Source organism: Gopherus flavomarginatus, chromosome 19, assembly GCF_025201925.1.
Source record: "Gopherus flavomarginatus isolate rGopFla2 chromosome 19, rGopFla2.mat.asm, whole genome shotgun sequence".
Classification (NCBI taxonomy): Eukaryota; Metazoa; Chordata; order Testudines; family Testudinidae; genus Gopherus; species Gopherus flavomarginatus.
The window spans coordinates 4,285,727-4,309,121 of record NC_066635.1 but is presented as its reverse complement, the minus strand read 5'-3'; the positions used below and the strand labels follow the sequence as shown (position 1 = coordinate 4,309,121).

The window sequence follows — 23,395 nt, the reverse complement described above, 5'->3', positions numbered from 1 at the left end:
TTCCTAACAATGTTTGGGGCATTTCTGTCTTTTCCCTTTGGCCTCCCCTGGTGCCAGGCAGCAGCTGAGGTACTAACCTGCATCTCCCTGTTATTCCTACATGGTTCCCTACGATTCTGACCTAGAGACCCTCACAGAACAGGGAGTAGACTCTGGGAGCTGCCTCAACCTCCAGGCAGAGAGAGGGGGTGTAAGCAGGATACATGCAGGTTGAATCCTGATTGCAAGCTTTTATTCCTGCGTTGTGCTCTTGTGCCTTGTGCATCTGCACCACTTCTCCTCTGCCTCCTGTGTAAGTAGAGAACAGTTGCTTCTTCTCATGACACAAACCTTCCCATATGATGGGAGACCCCTTCCACCAACACATAGGGCAGAACCCCCCTGTAAAACGAACTCACTGAACTCTCCTGGTTTAGTGTAGGCCACAACTTTACACAGGGTTCATTGTCATACTGAATGTCACCTTGTTTTTCTTTCTGTTAGCAATACAGGAAATGATGGCTACTCTGGGAAAAGTTTATTTGATGTAATTTACCCCTTTTGGACTAAAGAATTCTGAAGTAACACTTCAGTCAAAAGGTTGGGGTGAGGGACTAGCTGAGACTGAGACTGCAGACCTGCTATAGACCTCAATTAATTCTATTGCAGATAGAATTTATTTTGACAATCTTTCAAGTCAATTTTCTGTTAAGAGAGAAACTACTTGAAGAAACAAGTTGTGTAATCTTTTACTCAGCTAGCCTGTAACAGCCACTGACTTCTGGGGTGACCAGACAACAAATGTGAAAAATCGGGACACTGGGTGAAAGGTAATAGGAGCCTATATAAGAAAAAGACCCAAAAATCGGGACAGTCCCTATAAAATCAGGACATCTGGTCACCCTACTGACTGCTCCACTTCTCTTGTTTGCAAAGCAAAGCTGTGACATCTGCTGTCACCTGTCCACCTTTATTATTAAGAATGGGGATGGATGAATGAAGGGGAGTTTAAAAATGTCTACCACAAGTTATATTTATGGTCTGCAGGCCCCTTTTCCTTTTGAGGCGGCCAGATGTTAGCGCATGGCTGCTTAACCCTCAGGCCAGGCTGTGGAAGCTTTCTCAGAACTGGCCTTGCCTTTCTTTTTGATATCTTTGAGGTTCACATAGCCACCCTGCATGTGGTTTGCAACAATGAATATTTTAAGATCACTTCAGGGTTAAGCAGGACCCTTCTAAACTGACACTAGCCCAAAGTCTGCCTCCCTTCAACAGGATTGGTCCGTGCTGGCTGTATCCCGGGCATACTTCACACCTGATTTGCCCGGAGGAGACACCATAAGGTGGGAAAAGCTCAGATCATCGCCATAAACATAAAAGTACAGGCAGAAGTCCTTCCCCTTTCAAACCAACATTCCAGGGCCCTGAGACTGATTCCCTCTCGAGAAGGAAGTCTCGCCTGTTAACTGGGACATGCTCTGGTCTTTCTATTATTAAGGGTGTGAGTGTGAGCGTGAGCGAGAGCGAGAGCACCTGTCATATCCACACAGAGAGGGTGCCATACAGAGCAGTGCCCTAAATCTAAATCGCTCCAAAGCTCTGCCCTGTGAAATAATTTGCTGTGTTTTCTTCATTCTGTGAAATGATTCAACAAAACTAAGCTGCCTGCTCTACATTTTTCAGTGAGAGCTGTTGAACGTCTACTTATTAAAGTCTCAGTAAGGTCTGTAGCTGTGTTGGAGGTTGGGAGACAAAGAATAGTGCATAACATCATTTTCTGTGATATCGTCATTTTCAGTTAAGGCGGGACTTCCAGTGGCATGGAGGAGAGTGGGACTTCCTGTGACAGGTGGGTGGGACTTTCTGTCCTATTATCCTCATCTCATCCATCAATCTCCTTAACAGGCAGTAGGGTTTCCTTACTACTGTCTTAGGTCCAAGGTCACAGGAGATATTGGGCAGAATAAACCCACTGAAATTCCAACAGGGTGAGGGAAATTAGGATGAGCTGACAACCACAGCAACTAAATCCTGCCTGGACTCAGTAAGTCTGAGCTGCATTGAATTGTCTTCCGGTCCATGCTTTTCCGAGACACAAGAGTGTGCACATCAGGCTAGTGGAGTAAAACCCTGCCACTTTCCCCAGGAGGGAACAGGTGTGGGATTCTCCCTGTGGCGAGTTGCTTTGCTGAATCTAGCTAGCAGGGTACCCCCTCTGCCCACAGTCCAGTCTGTACACACTGGCTGACTGTAAGGGGGAACGAGGGCAAGCCCTCTTCTGGAAGACACAGTGCCCAGTCACTCAGTGCAATCAGCGCTCAGTGCACTACAAAGGACCTCGCCCAGGGATGGCCAACTCCAAGCTGGGGTGGGGGCAGAAGCTAGCTCTGAGTTTCCAAGGCACTGTGCACTGACAGCAGAGTGCAGTGAAGTGGGGAGGGTGAGGAAGTGAATTCCTGAGAGATACCAGCTAGGAGTGATACATCAGTGTGTTATTTCCATGCTGCCTCTACCCCCAGCAGTGTTGTACGGAAGGGGCCTGAGTCTCCCTGATCTCACAGACCACCTGAGTTTTACCCCCTCTTATGGGGAGGCTGGGGTGGGAAACGCAGAGGCTTTGCAGAGGGCCCCACTTGGAGGCTCTGGAGATTTGTCCCAGTGCTGAGTTTCGTGCACAGAATAGAAAATGCCCCATGTGCAGCACAACCAGTTCTGAGCCTCCGAACACCGGGAGTCGGATTCCCCAGAACAATGAGACTGGCCTAGAAATCAACAGATTAAACACTTCAGGTGTCCCATTGCTGTTCTTCTCCCTCACTTCTCCAGGAAGCCTGGGCAGGGGGCAAGCTCCCGAGCAGGGTCAGCGCTGGCTGAGTTCTCCATGTCCCGACCAGGGCAATGTGAAGTCATGCCGAGCTATGGGTCCCTTGGCTCAGCCTAGCCAGGGGTCACCAAAGGAGGAGGAGGAGGAAGGGGCCCCCAGACACTGGTGGGTGGGGAGGCTAGGACTGGTGCCCACTGGTGAGCCATGAAAGGCAATGTCCCGCTGGGTGTCCAGGGACCCTTACCCAATTTCCAAGTCTCCACTGAGCAATGCGAAGTTCCATGCCCCTCCCCAGCGTTGGCCAGGCTGGGAACACTGCCAAGTGACCAACCATCTGGTCTCCCTGTCATTTGGGGGCACCAGAGGCTGCAAGTGTTTGAGAGTTTCCCAAGGCCGTAGAATGGAGGGAAAGTCCCAACAATGTTTTCCCCGAGGGCTCTGAAGGATCATGACTGGGGGGCATATGCCAGCTCAGGGGGCCACGGAGTTGGGGAATGGACAGCCGGGCTCTCCAGCTGAGCTCACCCACATTCTCAGAGGCCTCTCCTCAGGCAGGGTCGTTCATTGGCAGCAGAGCTGGGGAGGGGAGCAGGCCAGGCAGCCCTCTCAACCGCCCCCCATTACAGCCCCAAACATGGAAACATCTGGGAACAGTAAGGCAAGCTTGACTCACAGCACAGCTACTTGTTCCCCATATAATGAGAGACAGAGAGAGAGAGAGAGAGCATCTATGTTGTGGAAACTGTGAGGCCCATTGAAAGTCCCAGCCCAAGGAGGTCTGGATTATTCAGACTGGGGAAACTCAGGGCATGACTCTAGCAACACCTACAATTTCTCCCTCTCCAGATTCTGACATTGGCCCTGCACTGCCCATTTGGCACATCAGTCCCTGGATATCCTCAGCATGAATAATCCAGAGCTCCCTGGTGTAATAACCTTAGTCCCAGATTTGGACCTTAGCGTCCAAAATATGGGGGTTAGCATGAAAACCTCCAAGCTTAGTTACCAGCTTGGACCTGGTACCTGCTGCCACCACCCAAAAAATTAGAGTGTTTTGGGGCACTCTGGTCCCCCTGAAAAACCTTCCCTGGGGACCCCAAGACCCAAATCCCTTGAGTCTCACAACAAAGGGAATTAATCCTTTTTCCCTTCCCCCCTCCAGGTGCTCCTGGAGAGATACACAGACACAAGCTCTGTGAAACTACACAGAGTGACTTCCCCTCCCTGTTTCCAGTCCTGGAAACAAAAAGTACTTTCCTATTCCCCCAGAGGGAATGCAAAGTCAGGCTAGCGATCCAACACACAGATCCCCCTTTGATTTCTTCCTCCCACCAATTCCCTGGTGAGTACAGACTCAATTTCCCTGAAGTAAAGAAAAACTCCAACAGGTCTTAAAAGAAAGCTTTATATAAAAAGAAAGAAAAATAAGTACAAATGTTCTCTCTGTATTAAGATGATACAACACAGGGTCAATTGCTTAAAAGAATATTGAATAAACAGCCTTATTCAAAAAGAATACAAATCAAAGCACTCCAGCACTTATATTCATGCAAATACCAAAGAAAAGAAACCATATAACTTACTATCTGATCTCTTTGTCCTTACACTTAGAAACAGAAGACTAGAAAGTAGAACTACTTCTCCAAAGCTCCGAGAAAGCAGGCAGGCAGAAAACAAAAGACAAAAGACTCAGACACTCAATTCCCTCCACCCAAAGTTGAAAAAATCCGGTTTCCTGATTGGTCCTCTGGTCAGGTGCTTCAGGTGAAAGAGACATTAACCCTTAGCTATCTGTTTATGACACGCCCCCCAAATTGCAGACAGTGGGGAAGCTTACTGGCGGCGATTTCCTTCTAGAACTTGAAAATAAACAGATTAATACAACACATACACCTTTACCTATACTTCTAAGTATATAACTAACAGACTTCTACATTTTAAGAACACTTTTAACTACTGAATTCTGGGAAACTCTCACGGGAGAGTGCATCAGCTACTTTGTTAGAAGCTCCTGTGATGTGTTGAATTTCAAAATCAAAATCTTGGAGAGCTAAACTCCAACGAAGAAGTTTCTTGTTGTTCCCCTTGGCAGTATGAAGCCACTTTAGTGCAGCATGGTCAGTTTGTAGTTGGAACCGCCGTCCCCAAACATAGGGGCGTAGCTTTTCCAGGGCGTACACAATGGCATAGCATTCCTTTTCACTGACTGACCAGTGACTTTCCCTCTCAGACAGTTTCTTGCTGAGAAACACGACAGGATGGAAGTTGTGATCTGTTGCTTCCTGCATGAGCACCGCTCCTATACCACGCTCAGATGCATCTGTGGTTACTAGGAATGGCTTGTCAAAATCTGGGGCCCTGAGCACAGGGTCAGACATGAGCGTCGCCTTAAGCTGGGTAAAGGCCTTTTGACACTCATCAGTCCACTTAACTGCATTTGGCTGGGTCTTTTTGGTCAGGTCGGTCAGTGGGGCAGCGATTTGGCTGTAGTGGGGTACAAATCGCCTGTAGTATCCGGCCAAGCCTAAGAAGGATTGGACCTGCTTCTTGGACCGTGGGACAGGCCACTTTTGGATAGCATCCACCTTGGCCTGTAGGGGGTTTATGGTTCCTCGACCCACCTGGTGCCCCAGGTAAGTCACTCTGTTTTGGCCTATTTGACACTTTTTGGCCTTAACAGTTAGTCCTGCCTGCCCGATGCGCTCAAAGACCTTTTCCAGGTGTAGTAGGTGTTCGGGCCAGGAGTCTGAAAAAATGGCCACATCATCGAGGTAGGCAACTGCAAATTCTCCCAGTCCAGCTAGTAGACCATCTACCAGCCTCTGGAAGGTGGCGGGTGCATTTCGAAGGCCGAAAGGAAGGACATTGAATTCATACACCCCCGCATGGGTGACGAATGCTGACCTCTCCTTGGCAGGTTCATCTAGTGGTACTTGCCAGTACCCCTTGGTTAAGTCTATTGTAGAGATGAACTGGGCACGTCCCAACTTTTCCAATAGCTCATCGGTACGTGGCATTGGATAGTTGTCCGGACGAGTTACCGCATTTAGCTTACGGTAGTCCACGCAAAAGCGTATTTCCCCATCTGGTTTGGGTACCAGAACCACTGGAGATGCCCATGCACTGGTAGATGAGCGGATTATACCCATCTGTAGCATGTTCTGGATCTCCCGTTCTATAGCAGCTTGGGCATGAGGAGACACTCGGTAGGGTGGGGTTCTGATTGGGTGAGCATTACCTGTATCAATGGAGTGGTATGCCCGTTCAGTCCGTCCTGGGGTGGCTGAGAACAATGGGGCGAAGCTGGTGCACAGCTCCTTGATTTGCTGCCGCTGCAGACGTTCCAGAGTGGTTGAGAGGTTCACCTCTTCCACGCCACCGTCTTTTTTCCCGTCGTAGTAGACACCGTCAGGCCACTCAGCATCCTCTCCCTGGACTGTAAACTGACAAACCTGTAAGTCTCTGGAATAGAAAGGCTTGAGAGAATTAACATGGTACACTTTAGGCTTTAGTGAGGAATTGGGAAATGCTATGAGGTAGTTTACAGCTCCCAGGCGCTCTTGGACCGTGAAGGGCCCTTCCCATGATGCTTCCATCTTATGGGCCTGTTGCGCCTTCAAGACCATAACCTGGTCTCCTACCTTGAAGGACCGATCTCTGGCATGTCTGTCATACCAGGCCTTTTGCTCTTCTTGAGCATCCTTTAGGTTCTCTTTAGCAAGGGCTAAAGAGTGTCGGAGGGTGCTTTGTAGGTTGCTTACAAAGTCCAGAATGTTAGTTCCTGGAGAAGGCGTAAACCCCTCCCATTGCTGCTTCACCAACTGTAATGGCCCCTTAACCTCGTGACCATACACAAGTTCAAATGGTGAAAACCCTAAACTGGGATGTGGTACAGCCCTGTAGGCAAACAGCAACTGCTGCAACACTAGGTCCCAATTATTGGAGAATTCGTTGATGAATTTTCGTATCATGGCCCCCAAAGTTCCATTGAACCTTTCAACCAGGCCATTGGTTTGATGGTGGTACGGGGTGGCAACCAAGTGATTCACCCCATGAGTTTCCCACAGTTTTTCCATGGTCCCTGCCAGGAAATTAGACCCTGAATCTGTAAGGATGTCAGAGGGCCAACCTACCCTGGCAAAGATGTCTGTTAGGGCCAGGCACACAGTGTTAGCCCTGGTGTTGCCTAGAGCTACTGCTTCTGGCCATCGGGTAGCAAAGTCCACTAAAGTCAGTACGTACTGCTTTCCTCTGGGCGTCTTTTTTGGGAAAGGGCCCAGAATATCCACAGCTACTCGCTGAAATGGGACCTCAATTATGGGGAGTGGCTGGAGAGGGGCCTTGACCTGGTCTTGAGGCTTTCCCACTCTTTGGCATACCTCACAAGACCGGACATACTTGGCAACATCCTTGCCCATCCCCTCCCAGTGGAAGGACTTCCCCAACCGGTCCTTGGTTCTGTTCACCCCAGCATGGCTACTGGGATGATCATGGGCTAAGCTTAAGAGCTTCCCCCGGAACTTAGTTGGAACCACCAACTGTTTTTGCGGCTGCCATTCTTCCCGGTGTCCACCAGAAAGAATTTCCTTGTATAAAAGTCCTTGGTCTATAACAAACCGGGATCGATTAGAAGAGCTGAGAGGCGGTGGGGTGCTCCGTGCCGCCGCCCAAGCTTTCTGAAGGCTGTCATCTGCTTCCTGCTCAGTCTGGAACTGTTCCCTTGAGGCTGGGGTCACCAGTTCTTCCTCAGACTGTGGACTTGGGCTTGGTCCCTCTGGAAGCGATGTAGGTGATGGTGTTGTTTCCGTTGCTGGTGTACCGCTCTCCGCTGGTGCACCTGAGGGTATTTCAGGCTCTGGCTGAGCCTTTTGGGTATGGCTGTCTGTTGCGTCTGCCAGTTTTGGCTCGCTGGCGCCCTCTGGCGTTGAGTTTGAAGATGGGGTTGCACTTGCTGGTGCTGGTTGCTGTTCCAGTTCCGGGCCTGGGACTGGAGGTGCTGTGGCTGTTTCAGTGGTTGGCATGGAATCCGGGTCCACTACCTCTGTCTGGGTCTCTGGTAACACAGACGGGGCCTCTGTGGACGGTTCAGGAACAGGAATGGGTCTGGAAGCTTGCCTGGTTTGGCTACGTGTAACCATTCCCACTCTCTTGGCCCGCCTCACCTGGTTGGCCAAGTCTTCCCCCAGTAGCATGGGGATAGGATAATTGTCATAGACTGCAAAAGTCCACATTCCTGACCAGCCTTTGTACTGGACAGGCAGTTGAGCTGTAGGCAAGTCTACAGCTTGTGACATGAAGGGGTAAATTGTAACTTTGGCCTTTGGGTTGATGAATTTGGGGTCAACGAAGGATTGGTGGATAGCTGACACTTGTGCCCCCGTGTCTCTCCACGCAGTAACCTTCTTTCCGCCCACTCTCAAATTTTCCCTTCGCTCCAAGGGTATTTGAGAGGCATCCGGGCCTGGGGATCTTTGGTGTGATGGTGGTGTAATGAATTGCACTCGCATGGTGTTCTTGGGACACTTGGCCTTGATATGTCCCAGTTCATTACACTTAAAGCATCTTCCATCTGATGGGTCACTGGGCCGAGGTGAGTTACTGGAGACTGGTGAGGTTGAAGGGTAGGGTATCTGTGGCTTTACTTGGGTGGTATGTGGGGTCTTTGGCTGTCCTCGGTTGTAGGGTTTATGGTCTGTGTGCCCCCTGGGGTAATCGTTCCCCTTGACAGTAGCTTTCTTGCTTTCTGCCAGTTCCATCCATTTGGCTCCAATCTCCCCCGCCTCAGCGATATTCTTGGGGTTTCCATCTTGTATGTACCGCGTGATGTCTTCAGGAACACCATCCAAGAACTGCTGCATTTGTATGAGGAGGTTCAGTTCTTCCAAGGTTTGAATGTTGTTTCCTGTTAGCCAGGCCTCATAGTTTTTTGCAATGTAGTAGGCGTGTTTGGGAAATGACACCTCTGGTTTCCACTTTTGGGTTCTGAAGCGCCGACGGGCATGATCTGGGGTTATCCCCATCCTGTATCTGGCCTTGGTTAGAAAAAGTTTATAGTCATTCATTTGGTGCTTAGGCATTTCAGCTGCCACCTCTGCTAAAGGTCCACTGAGCTGTGACCTCAATTCTACCATGTACTGGTCTTCGGGAATGCTGTACCCAAGACAGGCTCTTTCAAAATTTTCCAAGAAGGCCTCGGTGTCATCACCTGCCTTGTAGGTGGGAAATTTCCTGGGCTGTGGAGCAATATTTGGCGCCGGGTTGTTAGGGTTGGCTGGCACAGGCAGCCCAGCTTTTGCCAACTCCAGTTCATGTTTTCTCTGTTTTTCCTTCTCTTCATTCTCTTTTTGTTGTTTTTCCATTTCTCGGTGGTGGGCCGACTCTTCTTCTGCTTGTTTCCTTCGGTAGGCCACCTCTTCTTCTTCTTGCTTCCTTCTGTGGGCCAACTCTTCTTCTGCTTGTTTCCTTCGGTAGGCCACCTCTTCTTCTTCTAGTTTTCTTTTGTGTGCTGCCTCCTTGGCTGCCTCTTTGGCTGCCTGTTCTCTTTGGTAGGCTGCCTCTTTGATCTGTTCTTCTCTTTCTTTCATCTCCATCTCTTTTTGTTTTATTTCCAGTTGTCGCCTGTGTTCAGCTTCTTTGATTTGCTCTTCGGCGTCAATTTTTGCCTTAGAAGTCATGGTTCCTGTTTTCTTGTGTTGGGGTGCCCTCCGGTGTTTATCTTCTGAACTGCAGGTTCTCTGTTGCCTCCTGAAGTCTGCCTAGCAACAGTGCCTTTAGCTAATTTTCCTTTTCTCTTTCTAGCTAATGTTCAATGAAGGGAAACCAGAAAAACCACTTTATTTGCATGCCTATAAGTGCTGGTACTTGCCTCCTAATGGGAGGGCTATTGCATGACAAAAGACCCTTAACATGCAAGCCACAAACTGCGAGAGAGAGCAGAAAAAAAAATTCTCTCTGGTTCCCTTTTAAAACCAACTGCTTCTCTCTGCTAAAAAGCCCTTAGCAGAGAAAAGAAAAATATAATATTCCTACTGGCTTCTGGATTCTGTCTATCTCCCACCCACTGCCACCATGTAATAACCTTAGTCCCAGATTTGGACCTTAGCGTCCAAAATATGGGGGTTAGCATGAAAACCTCCAAGCTTAGTTACCAGCTTGGACCTGGTACCTGCTGCCACCACCCAAAAAATTAGAGTGTTTTGGGGCACTCTGGTCCCCCTGAAAAACCTTCCCTGGGGACCCCAAGACCCAAATCCCTTGAGTCTCACAACAAAGGGAATTAATCCTTTTTCCCTTCCCCCCTCCAGGTGCTCCTGGAGAGATACACAGACACAAGCTCTGTGAAACTACACAGAGTGACTTCCCCTCCCTGTTTCCAGTCCTGGAAACAAAAAGTACTTTCCTATTCCCCCAGAGGGAATGCAAAGTCAGGCTAGCGATCCAACACACAGATCCCCCTTTGATTTCTTCCTCCCACCAATTCCCTGGTGAGTACAGACTCAATTTCCCTGAAGTAAAGAAAAACTCCAACAGGTCTTAAAAGAAAGCTTTATATAAAAAGAAAGAAAAATAAGTACAAATGTTCTCTCTGTATTAAGATGATACAACACAGGGTCAATTGCTTAAAAGAATATTGAATAAACAGCCTTATTCAAAAAGAATACAAATCAAAGCACTCCAGCACTTATATTCATGCAAATACCAAAGAAAAGAAACCATATAACTTACTATCTGATCTCTTTGTCCTTACACTTAGAAACAGAAGACTAGAAAGTAGAACTACTTCTCCAAAGCTCCGAGAAAGCAGGCAGGCAGAAAACAAAAGACAAAAGACTCAGACACTCAATTCCCTCCACCCAAAGTTGAAAAAATCCGGTTTCCTGATTGGTCCTCTGGTCAGGTGCTTCAGGTGAAAGAGACATTAACCCTTAGCTATCTGTTTATGACACCTGGCCATTATGTCAGGGAAGCAACAAAGCCAGAGGTGTCTTTGTGCCTAGACTGTCCCCCACCAGGTCAGGCAGCAAAGGGATGATGACAATGCAATGTCCAGCTCCTCAGAGGCCTTTCATGCCTAACCCACCTACAGCATCTCACGGCAGGACAAAACTCTGCCACCGAGCTGGGGCAGAGGGAAGCTGGGCTTGTGAGCTGATGATGGACCCAGATATTCCAGCCTTTCCGGCCCTGTCCCAGAGCCCCCCTGCAGTCTCGAGCAGATGTTCTTTCCCGTTCACTGCCAGAGCAGCCCCTTGTCACAGACTGGGTCCTCCTCTGCCCATAGCTGGGAAGGGAGAACTCACCCCCACATCAGCCTATGGCTGGGAGAGAAAGGAAAAAATATATATTCCAGCTCCCACCCAATGTAATGGGGGAGGGGAATTGTCTGCATGGACATGCCATGGTGACATGGTCCATCCTTGGTCTCCATGGTGACGCCGCAGTGATATGGTCCATCCTAGAGTCTGCACAGTAACACCACTATGATATGGCCATTTCTTGGATCTCTATAGTGACACCACGGTGACAAGGCCCATCTCTGCTCAGGAAATGGGGGGACATTTCCTAGTCACATCAGCGGCAGCACTGGGACATGTTAGAAAACACTGGACTTTATTGTATCTGCAAAAACGACAGTGGTGTTGGCAGGGGGTCGCTTCCCCATCACACAGTCACTGGGGGACAAAGGACACAGAAGGGATGGGGTGAATGGGAGGAGTTCTCCTTAATTAAACAGATCAGAAAAAATAGCTTCTTAGAACTATGCTCTGATACACATCACACCATGTAAATAATGTGGAACGTTAAGCTGAGATTCTGCCCAGCTGCTGCAGGGATACAGACATTTAAGACTGTGACATGCTCAGACACTCCAATAATGGTGTCTATTTACATACCTAAGAAAGAGAGATTCTAGTTTGCCAAGCCAGCACCTTCTGCTCATGCAAATGGAGATGTATCTAGGTTGGGTAAACTGAGGGGGTCCAGAGACTAGGATCAGGCCAGGGATAAACCAGGGGACGTCATCACCAAAATATCAATGGGCTGCACAGATGGGAATATTGCAATGTTACCTGCTGGAGAGGGGAGTCAATCAGTTGCCCGGCTGTTGCTCCTCAATTTCATTGCCATCTGCAAACATTCCACACTGCATCTACTTGGGACTATCAAAAACCAAGAGTCCGAATGGGACAGGGGGCTGGAATGAGCTGCTCAAGAGGCAGGATGGTCCGGTATGCGAGATGCTGGACTGCACTGGGACTCAGGGGAACTGGATTTTTTACTGGCTCTGCCACTGAGCAGCTGTGTGACCTAGGGTTGCCAATTTTGGTTGGACGTATTCCTGGAGGAATTATTGCCTGACATAATCTTTAATGAAAGAATAATCTTTAATTCCTGGAGACTCCAGGACAAACCGGGAGGGCTGGCAATTGTGACCCTGGGGAAGTCTGTTTGCTCTGCCCATCATGTCTCTACCTATTTAGGCTGTCCACTCACTGGGGCAGGTGCCATCTCTTGCTGTATGTCTGGACCCAGCACAATGGGGCCCTGATCTCAGCTGGTGCTGCCATATCACCATGAATTGGGAGATGCCTTCAGTTAGGCAAAGCTAAATATGGTGTCGCTGCAGGTACTAAATGAATGGCCCTGGAGTAAGATACCCAGCAGTGGGGATTGGTGAAAACGTGGCTGAGGGGACAAATGCGCTCTGGGTGATCTTGGCCCCATCAAAGCCCCTGGCAACTAGTGTGACCAGGTAGCAAGTGTGAAAAATCAGGATGGGTGTGGGGGTAATAGGAGCCTATACAAGAAAAAGACCCCAAAATCAGGACTGTCCCTATAAAATCAGGACATCTGGTCACCCTACTGGCAACACTCACCAGGCACAAAGGAAAGCAGAGGTGCCCTCACCTCGAGCCACGGGGGTGTCAGAGGACAAGGAGGAGGAATCACTAGGGGAAGTCACAACGCTAAGAAAAGTGACTGTGTCCTGCAGTGGAAACTCCATGGTAAGAAATAGACAGAGCAGAAATAAACCAGCATCAGCTGAGTGTGCTCCGGATGAGCAGGTCGGCGCCCGGGACGGGGCGGGGAATGCTCCCGTTCAGCCGGAACCTATGGGCATCAGAGCCTCCGCCACTAAAAGGGTCACCTGACAGCCCCAAACCCTGTGCCAGAAGGAGGCCCAGAGTCTGGCTGGGTCCCTGGGGGGCGGAGGGAGGAGACCCCCATGGACGCCAGAGAGGAGTGGTAAATCCCGAACCCTGATGGAACTGAACTGACACCCCACAGCCGCCTGCTGCTCTGGGGAGCGTTTCCCAGGGTCCTGGGCCCTGATCCTTGCCACTTGCTGACAGACACTCGGGGCAGAAACGGAAGGGGCTGCGGGCAAACGTGAGTCTGTGCCACCTTGATGCCCCCTGACCCTGGGCCCAGTGGGCTCCCTGAGGGTGAGAAAGCAGTAACCTGGGGCCCAGCCAGGATGGTTGTGGCAGTTGGCATTGGTGGGGCATGGCCCACCCATGCTTCCTGGATCTCTCCCCTTTGCAGCCCCTGGCCAGAGACTGTGCGGGGTGGCCTAGGCCTAGCTATAAACAGCACTGATGAGTCCCTCTGGCCTGGGGGGTCCCCAGCTGGCCACACAGCCTGGAATCTACTTCGTGCCACCTAAGCAGCACAGAGGAGTGGTGGAGGAGACAAGCCTCTGCCCCTGGCGCTGTCAGGGCTTCTGCTCCAGCCCCAGGCTGCGGCCCTGCTCTGGGTACGACTGGAGAGTGAACCGGGCACAGGCCAATCCCTGCGCTGAGTTACACAGTGTAAAGCAGGAGTCACTCCATGGAGCCGCGCTGGCTTTACATGGGTGTGGCTGTAGCGGGATCCGGCACGTTGGCTGCTGCCTCCCCCTCGGGGAGCAGATCCAGAGAACAGGCTCCTCCAGGTTAACTTTAGCTGTTTAAATTCCTACTTCGCTTGTAGCAGTACAACTCTCCTCTGTAGACAAGTCCTAACTCTGTGTCCATGCAGCATCTGGCGGTCACCAGCTGCAGCCCGTCTTCCTTCTTCAGGGGGCCACCAAGGGGGGCCACTGTCCCCTGCACTCTGATGAGGTGCCGCTACCCTCGGGGAAAGGACCTTCTCCATTTGCTTGGCCAGCACCACCAGCTCCCACCCATCACCAGCTGAGATCTGTCTCCAGCCTTCTGATGGCAGAGTGGGGAAAGTCCCATCCCCAGCTGGTGGTGATTCCCTCGTGGGGAAGATACAAATGAGAGGGAAATCCCTGACACTGAGAAAAGGCCTGACTGAGAGTTCCCTATGGGAGAGTGTCAGGGCAGTAGCAAGGCACATCAGTGACTTTTTCACACTGGTTAGAAATGCCACACCTCGAACTACACATACTGCTCGGGCAAGAACCAGGCAGTGGGATCTGAAGGTACCTGGTCCAGAACTGCATAAAGGCTGGAGTTCTGTGCATTACAGTGAGAGATCCTACAGCCAGGGCCAAAATCGTATGTGCACCAAGTACCCAAGCGTGATTAAATTTCACATTGCTACCTTCTTTGCGTTTTGTCAAATCTGCAGTGAAAGTGTTCTTAAAACAAACGACATGCTGGGTCATCATCCGAGACGGCTATAACATGAAATATATGGCAGAATGCAGGCAAAACACAGAGCAGGAGACATACAGTTCTCCCTCAATGAGTTTAGTCACAAATTTAATTAACACTTTTTTTTTAACGATTATCATCAGCATGGAAGCATGTCCTCTGGAATGGTGGCCAAAGCATGAAGGGGCATACAAATGTTTAGCATATCTGGCACGTAAATACCTTGCAATGCTGGCTACAAAAGTGAACATCTGTTCTCACTTTCAGGTGACACTGTAAACAAAAAGTGGGCAGCATCGTCTCCCACACACGTAAATAACTTGTTTGTCTGAGCGATTGGCTGAACAAGAAGTAGGACTAAGTGGACTTTCTAGGCTCTAAAGTTTTACATTGTTTTATGTTTGTGTCCAGTTATGTAACAAAAAAAAATCTACATTTGTAAGTTGCACTTTCACAGTAAAGAGATTGCACTATGGTACTTGAATGAGGTGAATTGAAAAATATTATTTCTTTTATCATTTTTACAGTGCAAAGATTTGTAATAAAAATAATATTTAAGTGAGTACTTTACACTTTGTATCCTGTGTTGTAATTGAAATCAATATATTTGAAAATTTAGAAAAACATCCAAAATATTTAATACATTTCAATTGGTTTCTATTGTTTAACAATCTGATTAAAACTGATTAAGCATGATTAATTTTTTTAATTACAATTAATTTTTTTGAGTTAATCGTGTGAGTTAACTGGAATTAATTGACAGCCCTAGTTATTAGTTTTTAAATGATACCTCTTGATGCATGTTTTGTACAAAGATTATCACAATAGCGGGTCAGGTCTGAATACAAGGGTGCATTCGGGCACAAAGAGCCTCCCATGGGAAGCCCCATATCCAGTGCAGAGGGTAAAATGTAACCTCTGCCAATCACGCCAGCAGCAACAAGGGCTGGGTCCTTATTTTAGGGGACTCCCTACAATTTCTTCATTTTTTGGCTCAAGACCTCACCCCATAATGCGAGAACCTATAAGCTGGGTGCCTTTGCTAGGCAAATCCGTACCCTCTTGCAAGCACAGAGGTTTAAACAAACAAACTTTATGGAGGGGGAATGGAGAAAAGGGAAAGGACAGGCTGACCTGAGACAAATAGTTACACTTTAACACCTTGCACCCCCGGTTACCTCATGGTGCACAAGTCACAGAACCAAACAATTGGACTCTGAATGGCTGGTGCCGTTTTTGGCCTCCCACTCTCAGTTCAGGGCTCCCCCGAACTCCTCACTCACAGTCTGTGCTTCCAAAAGTCCAGGACAATCAGGGGCATGGTTTCGTAGACAGCTGGGGCTCCACATCCTGCCCTGCTATAATGATGTCAGCAGCTACGACAGGGAGACCTCACCAGAGTCACTAGGCTGATGTAGACAGTCGCTGTGAATTCCTCTGCTCCCGCTGGAGTGCACCCAACTGCTCTCACTCTGATGCGCCGTCTGCTGGAGGCTGTGGCCTGTGGCTGAATCCAGCTGTGCTTTGTGCTGCCTTCTGGGGACTGTGGTTGGGCCTAAGGGCTGCCTGGCTCTGCCTGCTGCTCAGGTGAGCAGAACTGCTAGACAACTGGCCCGTCTGGTGAGCTCTGCCCACATATGGCAGGGACAGCTCATGGCTCAGATCTCTCAGATAACGGGATCAGTGGCCTTGGGAACCCATCAGGGTCCCTGTCACCCCCCAGAGAGGTGTTCCCAGCAACAAGTTAGGAACGTGCAGCCTCTCTCCCCCTCCCTATACTTCTTGCCCTGTTATTTTATCCCTTCCTTTCCCTTTCCCTCTTCTCTTGTCTCTTCCACTCCACTCTCCTTGTCTGCGCACCTGTGTGCGACAGTTATGGGTGCTCCCAAGATCCCTCAGATCCCCTCCCTTCAGCCAGGGCAGAGGGCCTTGTGGCAAAGGTGCTCAGCTGGACTCGAGGAATCTATTTAGCTCACCGAAGAGAGGGGTAAAGTGGCCACTTGATCTCGGTCTATAAATACCTACACAGGGAGAAGATACCCGAGCCTATGGGGGGCTTTTTAGTCCAGCAGACCAAGGCAGAATGAGATCCGATGGCTGAAGGAAGCTAATGTGGGGCCAACATTTTAAAAGAGTTAACAGGCTGACCTGGGTAATTATAGGCCTGTCAGTCTAACATCGATTCCAGGCAAGATAATGGAGCTTTTTCACCACAATGCTTGTGGCTGATCTGCACTGGCCAGGCAGACTATACTGCAACACTTTGCCAGCAGGAACTTTGCTGAAAGCCAGCTCAGTCCATGTGGTTTAATTTCTGGTGCGATGAGCCCGGGCATGCCTGGCCTTCTGGGTCTGGGTCTGGCAGAGAGAAGCAGCACAAAGATCTCAATGGTTCTGCATGGTGCAGAAAAGGGGTGGGAGAAGAGGGAGCCGGGGGTTGATGAAGAGCCCCTAGATCAAGGCATGACAACCCTGGGCTCCTGTGTGCATCTCCAGGGGGTTTGGGGGAGGAGGGCGACACAGGCAGGATGCGGTATGTTTCTGATCGCTCAGAGGAACCGCAAGAAAGGATCCGAGGGCAGAATCTCTCCTTTGATCTTGGAAACCCACAAACAGAAAAGACACCAGAGTGAGACTCCCCCGCCCCCAACCCTCAGGGTGTGAGAAGGGGGGCAGGGAAGGTGCTGGTTGATTCACTCATTCTACCACAGGTGACCTTCGGCAAGTCACACAGGATATGACAACTCTGCACACAAACACTCACAGCTGGCCTCTGCCAGAGGACTTGGGCTTGTGGGGCTTGGGTTTAATTGTGGAGTCCTAGACCCCCATGTCTACTGTGTAGTTAAACAGCCCCTTAGCCCAAGCCCAAGTCAGCTGTCAGGGGCCGGCCTCAGGTGTCTACCTGCAGAGTAGACACACCCTCAGCCACTCCATGCCTCAGTTTCCCATCTGTAAAGTGGAGATAATGGCACAGCCATGCTTCAGGAAGGAGGAAACTCATTAATGACAGAGAATTGCTATGGTGATGGGGCCCACAGATGGAGCTAGTAGGTTGCACGACTAGTCTATAAGGATATAGGGACGGGGGCTGCTGCTCCATCTGGAGCTCAGTATCCCAGCATATACAGCCGGTCCCTGCTTCTGCTCAGCGACCCTGCAGTACGGCCAGCTAAGGACGGGGAGTATTGTTACATGTGTGTACACAGTGCTGTAAAGGTGCACAGCCCTCTGCCAGACACAGCTCCTGCCCCAGAGAGCTCAGATTATAAAGCCCCAGGCCAGTTCCCAGGGATGTCAGTGGGCGTCTTGCCGTTGACTTGACTGGGTTAGAACGGGCTCTCCCAGATCATCCAGCCTTGCAAAGTGTCATGTTCCCTAATTCCTAGGAGGGCAGGTTTGCTGGATCAGCGCAGACCTGATCTGCAGCTGGTCTGGCATCCCAGCTCGTGCTGTACACAACACTCCACTGGCTATTGCCGCCTTCTCTGACAACACTGCAGGCTCCTGGTCTCACCAGCCCACTATCATCCCTCCTCAGACTCCAGGGACAGCTGCAGGCCCCAGGAGAGATCAGGGCCCCGTTGTGCCTGGTGCTGCACGTACACATGAGGAAGGCAGCCCCTGCTCTGAAGAGCTTCACTCTAAGCGGACAGGCAAGCAGTGAGGGAAAACGATGTGTTATTAATGCCATTTCACAGCGGGGACCTGAGGCCGGAGAGACTAAGGGACTGGCCCAAGGTCATGCAGGGAGTCACTGGCAGAGCAGGAAATTCACCCACAGTGCAGGGCTCCCTCTCCAGAACTGCCATCTCCAGCTCCTGCTGTACCCAGATAGGCCCATATCCCCCTGCTACCGACCCAGCTGATACTAGCCCAGATGCAGAAGAGATTGATCCTGCTCGTCTGGCATCCACTGATCCAGAACCGTACAGGGGCCGACAGCCCCAGGAGTGTTCCTTGGGTTGTTGTGTCTTCGATGCTGTTCTCAGCTCGACATGCAGGGGGCTGGGTGAAGAGATGCAGCACAGAGCTCACAGCCCAGGGGATGGGGATGGGGCTTTAAGCCACCTTTGCACCCTCCCCAGCCTCAGCTGCTCCACAGGCTGGGGCAGCCCTTGCTTTAACAGCCAGCCCTGGGAGCCTGGCTAAGTTATAGCAGCCTCCTGGGGTGCCCTAAGGGTCACAGAACTGCTTAGAATCTGCCCCATGACACGCCTGTCCCACCCCAACCTTCCCTCAGCACGCTCCCTACAGGCATGCAGTGAGAGTCGGCTGCCCCTATGGCTGTGTAGGAGGAATCAGCTCCGGCTGGATGTGGGGCCTCACACTGCTCCAGCCCTCTCGTGCAATGGGAAGGGGCTCCGGGGGCTGGGGGTGGGGAAGAATCTCCCCCTTAATCCTTTTTTGAGACCTCTCAGGCCCTTTGCCTCAATAATTGCTAGTGGCAGTGAGTTCCACGGGTTCGTCCTGTGTTGTGTACCAAGGTACTTCCTCTTGTCTTGTTCTCGAACTGTGGGAAAGGGGAAACTGGCCACCACTGCACCTACCCTTCAGAAACTGTACTCAGCCATCACCTGACACTTCTCCTTTCCAGACGAAACAGTCCCAGATCTTAACTCTCTTCTCTCAGGGGAGTTCCCCACCCCGACTGTCTGAGGCCATGATTCATTTCCCTCCCTCTTCTCTGACCCACTGACATCCTGGCAGCAGCTGCACTTCTCTCCCTTCCAACTGCTGCCGTGACTCAGAACTCCTTCGCTTGTGACGGCGGTCAGAGCAGAGGCGAGATCAGGACGGCCAGCCCCTAGCGGTCCAAACTCAGGAGCCAGCCCCAACATCATGAGATTGTCCTATAAACACTGAGATCTTTTTAATGTATACATGTTGATGTGAGGAGGTGCAGAGACGCCACTCTGAGCAGTAAGGGGTTGATGAAAGCCTGTGCCCCTATCAACCCCACCCCATTACACCTGTATAAGGTGTCAAGTCTGTAGGGAAGGTTTAAAAGAGGGGAAACCCAGTTCTGCTTCCTACAGAGCCTCTGGGCAGTGTCCCCTTACCAGCTCACCTACGATGGAGGCCTGAGAACCCCTGAACCAAGGACTGGAAGCCCACAAAGCCTGAAGCAGGGCCAGTGGGGCCCTGCCAGACTATGGGTGTGTTGGACTCAATTACCCTGCATAGAGCAGGAGCAAAAGTGACCTGGCCAAAGAGCCAAGTCAGAGGAAGAGGAAGACCACTGCAGGGCCAGAGTGGTTGTTGGCTGGGGCTCCTAGGAAGAAAAGGTCATTATGCCCAGCCAAGAAAGGGTGAACCATTGGTTAGGAGGCTGTTCCACAGCTGGATTCTTTCCCTTTGCCTGCTGATTTCTGGGCATTTGGGGGCACATTCAGATCACATTCTTGAGACTGGAAACTTTGTCAGGGAAAGCCAAGGGTCTCAGGCAGTCACTTCATTCTACGGGCTTTAATAACTGGACCGAAAATCACTAGATGCACAATGAAGTGGCGACAATTGGCAACACTGCATCATCTCATCACCCAAAACGGCATCATTGACCAACGCTGTGTCATCTCATTGCCCAACACTGCATCATCGCCCAACACTGCATTATCTCATCACTCAAGACTGTGTCAATTTCATCACCCAACAATGTGTTATCACCCAACACTGCGTCATCTCATAGCCCAACATTTCGTCATCTCCCAGCACTGCGTCATCTCATCACCTAACACTGCATCATCTCATCACCCAACACTGCATCATCGCCCAACACTGCATCATCTCATTGTCCAACACTGTGTTATTGCACATATCCCTTGCTGGGGCAGGTTGGCTGTGAGGAGCTTTGCACCCAGCATTCAGAGCTGCAGGCAAAGTGCCACCATGACCAGCCTGCAGTGGGGAGTCCACAGAGGAGGGACAGGCTGAGGAGCTGGGTCCTTCTGAAGTCTGAGCACTTTTTGGTGGAAAGCACACTGCGGGCCTTGTGGGAAGCCTGCATTCTGAGCTGAGCCCTGCACTTTGGGAAGGACGCAGTGTTGGGAAGAGTTAGAGAACAGCCACCGAGATCAAACACCTGGGCAGTAAAACCTCTCAGGAAAAGACAAGGCTGGGGTGTGGCCAGTCTGCAGCAGAGGGCCCAGGGGAATAGTAGGGGAATTTCAGCCATCTGCAGATCTGCAGGGAGGTCTTGTGTAGGGCCACCCAGGGGGAGGCAAGAGAGGCAATTTGCCCTGGGCCCCGCAGGGGTGCTCACAAGATTTTTTTGGGGCCCCTGGAGCAGGATCCTTCACTCGCTCTGGGGGTCCCAGAAAACTCTCGTGGGCCCCGGGCCCCCGGAGATTCTTACACTCTGGGACTTTGGTGGTGGGGGTCCTTCCGCTCTGGAGCCCGCCACCGAAGTGCCATGAAGATCCGTGGCAGGGGGTCCTTCCGGCACTTTGGCGGCATGGCCCGGGGTGGGTCTTCGGCAGCAATTCGGTGGCCTCCTGAATCCTCTGGGCAGCCTTGGTCTTGTGAAAAGGACAGGGTCTGATCCTGCCTTCTGCCCAGCAAGCACAGGAACAGAGGAGTCTGATCCTGCCTTCTACCCAGCAAGCACAGAAACGGAGTCCAGGGACTGCAGCAAGGAAAATGGAGGTTAAATATCAGGAAAACCTAAAGTACTCCAAGAGCAGAGCAGGGGACCAGACAAGCGCCTGCAGGAGGCTGCAGATTCACCACCCCTGGGGCCCAATTGCCATTGCCCTGCGCCGTCACTGGCACTAAGCTGCTTGGGATGAGTGGGGAAGCCAGACACACAAGCATGGGTGGCGTGTGAACCTCCACTTCAGGGACGTGATACCCCAGCCCCACCCCTTCCACCCGAGGCCCCACTCCACCCTGCCCCTTCACCGGCTCACCCACCAGAGCCCTGAGGCCCCACCCCCCCAGCACGGCCAGAGGAGCCCTGGCTGAACCATCCCAGCTGCCCCTGGCCACCCTGCGCCAGCTGTCCCAAGCCCCAAGCTCCAGGCCACTGATCTGAGCTGAGCCCTCCTGTGAGGAAGTGGGACTGTTCTTAATGTTCCCTCTGAATACTGTGGGGGGGCCTCAGTTCTTGGCAACTAATAGCCAGGCCCTTCCCCTCTGCAAGGGGATGCTAAAGGTGTGGGAGACAGAGAGATCAGGTGACCTCCTGGCCCGGGAAAGAGACAAAGCCCAGAGAAGGAGGGACTGGAGGGGATGGCAGTCAGGAGCTGGCTGGGGACGAGGAGTGAAGTGCAGACGTGGGGGTCTGGCTCACTGCCCCCAGAATGGAACCAGCCGAGGGGACAGGTTCTGGGTACATACAAGCTCTGTTTTAGACCATGTTTCCTGTCATCGAATAAACCTCTGTTTTACAGGCTGGCTGAGAGTCATGTCTGACTGAGAAGTGGGAGTGCAGGACCGTCTGGCTTCCCCAGGACCCCGCCTGGGCAGACTCGCTGTGGGAAGCGCACGGAGGGGCAGAGGATGCTGAATGCTCCAAGGAGAGACCCAGGAGGTGAAGTCATGTGAGCTTCTTGCCCTGAAGACAGTCTGCTCCAAGGGAGAGGAGGCTCCCCAAAGTCCTGCCTGGCTTTGTGGGGAGCAGTTCCAGAGCATCGCCCGGGGACTCTGTGACACCCCACCACCCATAAACAGAAATATACCAGACAGACCCACATGGCACCTGTTTTGTTAGGATGAGGACACTGCTCAAAGGCACCCAGAAACACTGTCAGGACCCATCAGCTGACGGGTTTGAAAGACACCTTTGATTTTCCCAACAGATGCAGGAATTGGCAAGAAGCAGAACCCCTCCACCTGTCACACCCAAGCAGAAACCTTTCCACTGCTACAAATACACCAGGCCGATGCGCATGGCATACATCAGCAGCAGATGCAAACACCTGAAGATATTCAATCAGTTCAGAGAGAACTAGAAGTTTTATTGATCTGTCAACATTTCTTCCAAGCCTCTGAGAAGTATGTGAGCCTCTGAGACAACTACGGGAAAAAGCTGCAGGCTGGACATGGGCACTTCAGCACGATGCAGCCTGAAATGTATCGAGGAGCAGGTGGCCAACTGTCCCACCCTGAAATACTAGGATGTGAGCGGAGAGACAGCCTGACAGTGGAACGGGGCTTGGGGTCTCACTCCGACAACAGGGAGAGACGGTAGCTTTCACACCAAGGTCGCTGTAGCCAACACAGAGAACAAGGAAATGCCCCGTGGAAAAGGGGATCAGGAAACCATTTGAGTAACATCAGGTGGGGGCTGCCAGGCCTGGAGCAGAGGTCCCAGCCACGCACTTCTGCACAAACACCAACTCCCCTCCTAGGGGGTCAGAGTTAACCCCTGGAACAACTATCACACATAACAACAGCACAACACTGTTCTGTGACCCCAGCAGAGGCCAGAGCAGATGCAGGCCAGGATCCCCAATAGGGGTTACACAGCACAGCTTACAGCAAAACAGATGCCCTCCCAACGCCTGGCTTGACACACACAGACTCTCTGCCCCATGCCCCTGGGGTCAGTCCAGCTGGACCGTGCTTTGGGTGGCACTGGCGGGCTGGGTGAGCTCAGCATGGTGGGTCAGTTAGTGGTCTCAGCTCCTGTCTGCTGAAGGCTGAGAGTTTACACAAATCCCCTTTTGCCAGCAGCCGGCTCTCCTGCCAGCAGCTCCCGCTCTGCCCTAGCTCAGGGCTCCTGTCCTGCAGCTTCTTTGTTTTCTTTTCAAATTTCCCAGGCTGCCTCACACTATTCGTTCAACCCCGCATCCCCAGGGTCAGAGTTAAGGCTGTGTGTTTGAGTGGCACTCCCCCCAGCCAATCAGGTTTGTGCAGAGTAGCCAAGGTGGGGGGAAGTCTCTCTCCCAGCTTCACACCAGCTGGTGGCCCCCAAGGGCCTGCCCTGCATGCAGCTGATACTGTGATACCACAGCTCTTTGCCATCAGCTAAGAGAAAGACGCT

General features: G+C 51.3%; 1 protein-coding gene across 1 annotated transcript in view; it reads right to left on the bottom strand.

Moving 5' to 3' along the window:
* Window positions 1–23,395, bottom strand: part of LOC127037352 (C-C motif chemokine 5-like) — a 411,611-nt gene that overhangs the window by 264,885 nt on the left and 123,331 nt on the right. The gene's annotated exons all lie outside the window — the stretch shown is intronic.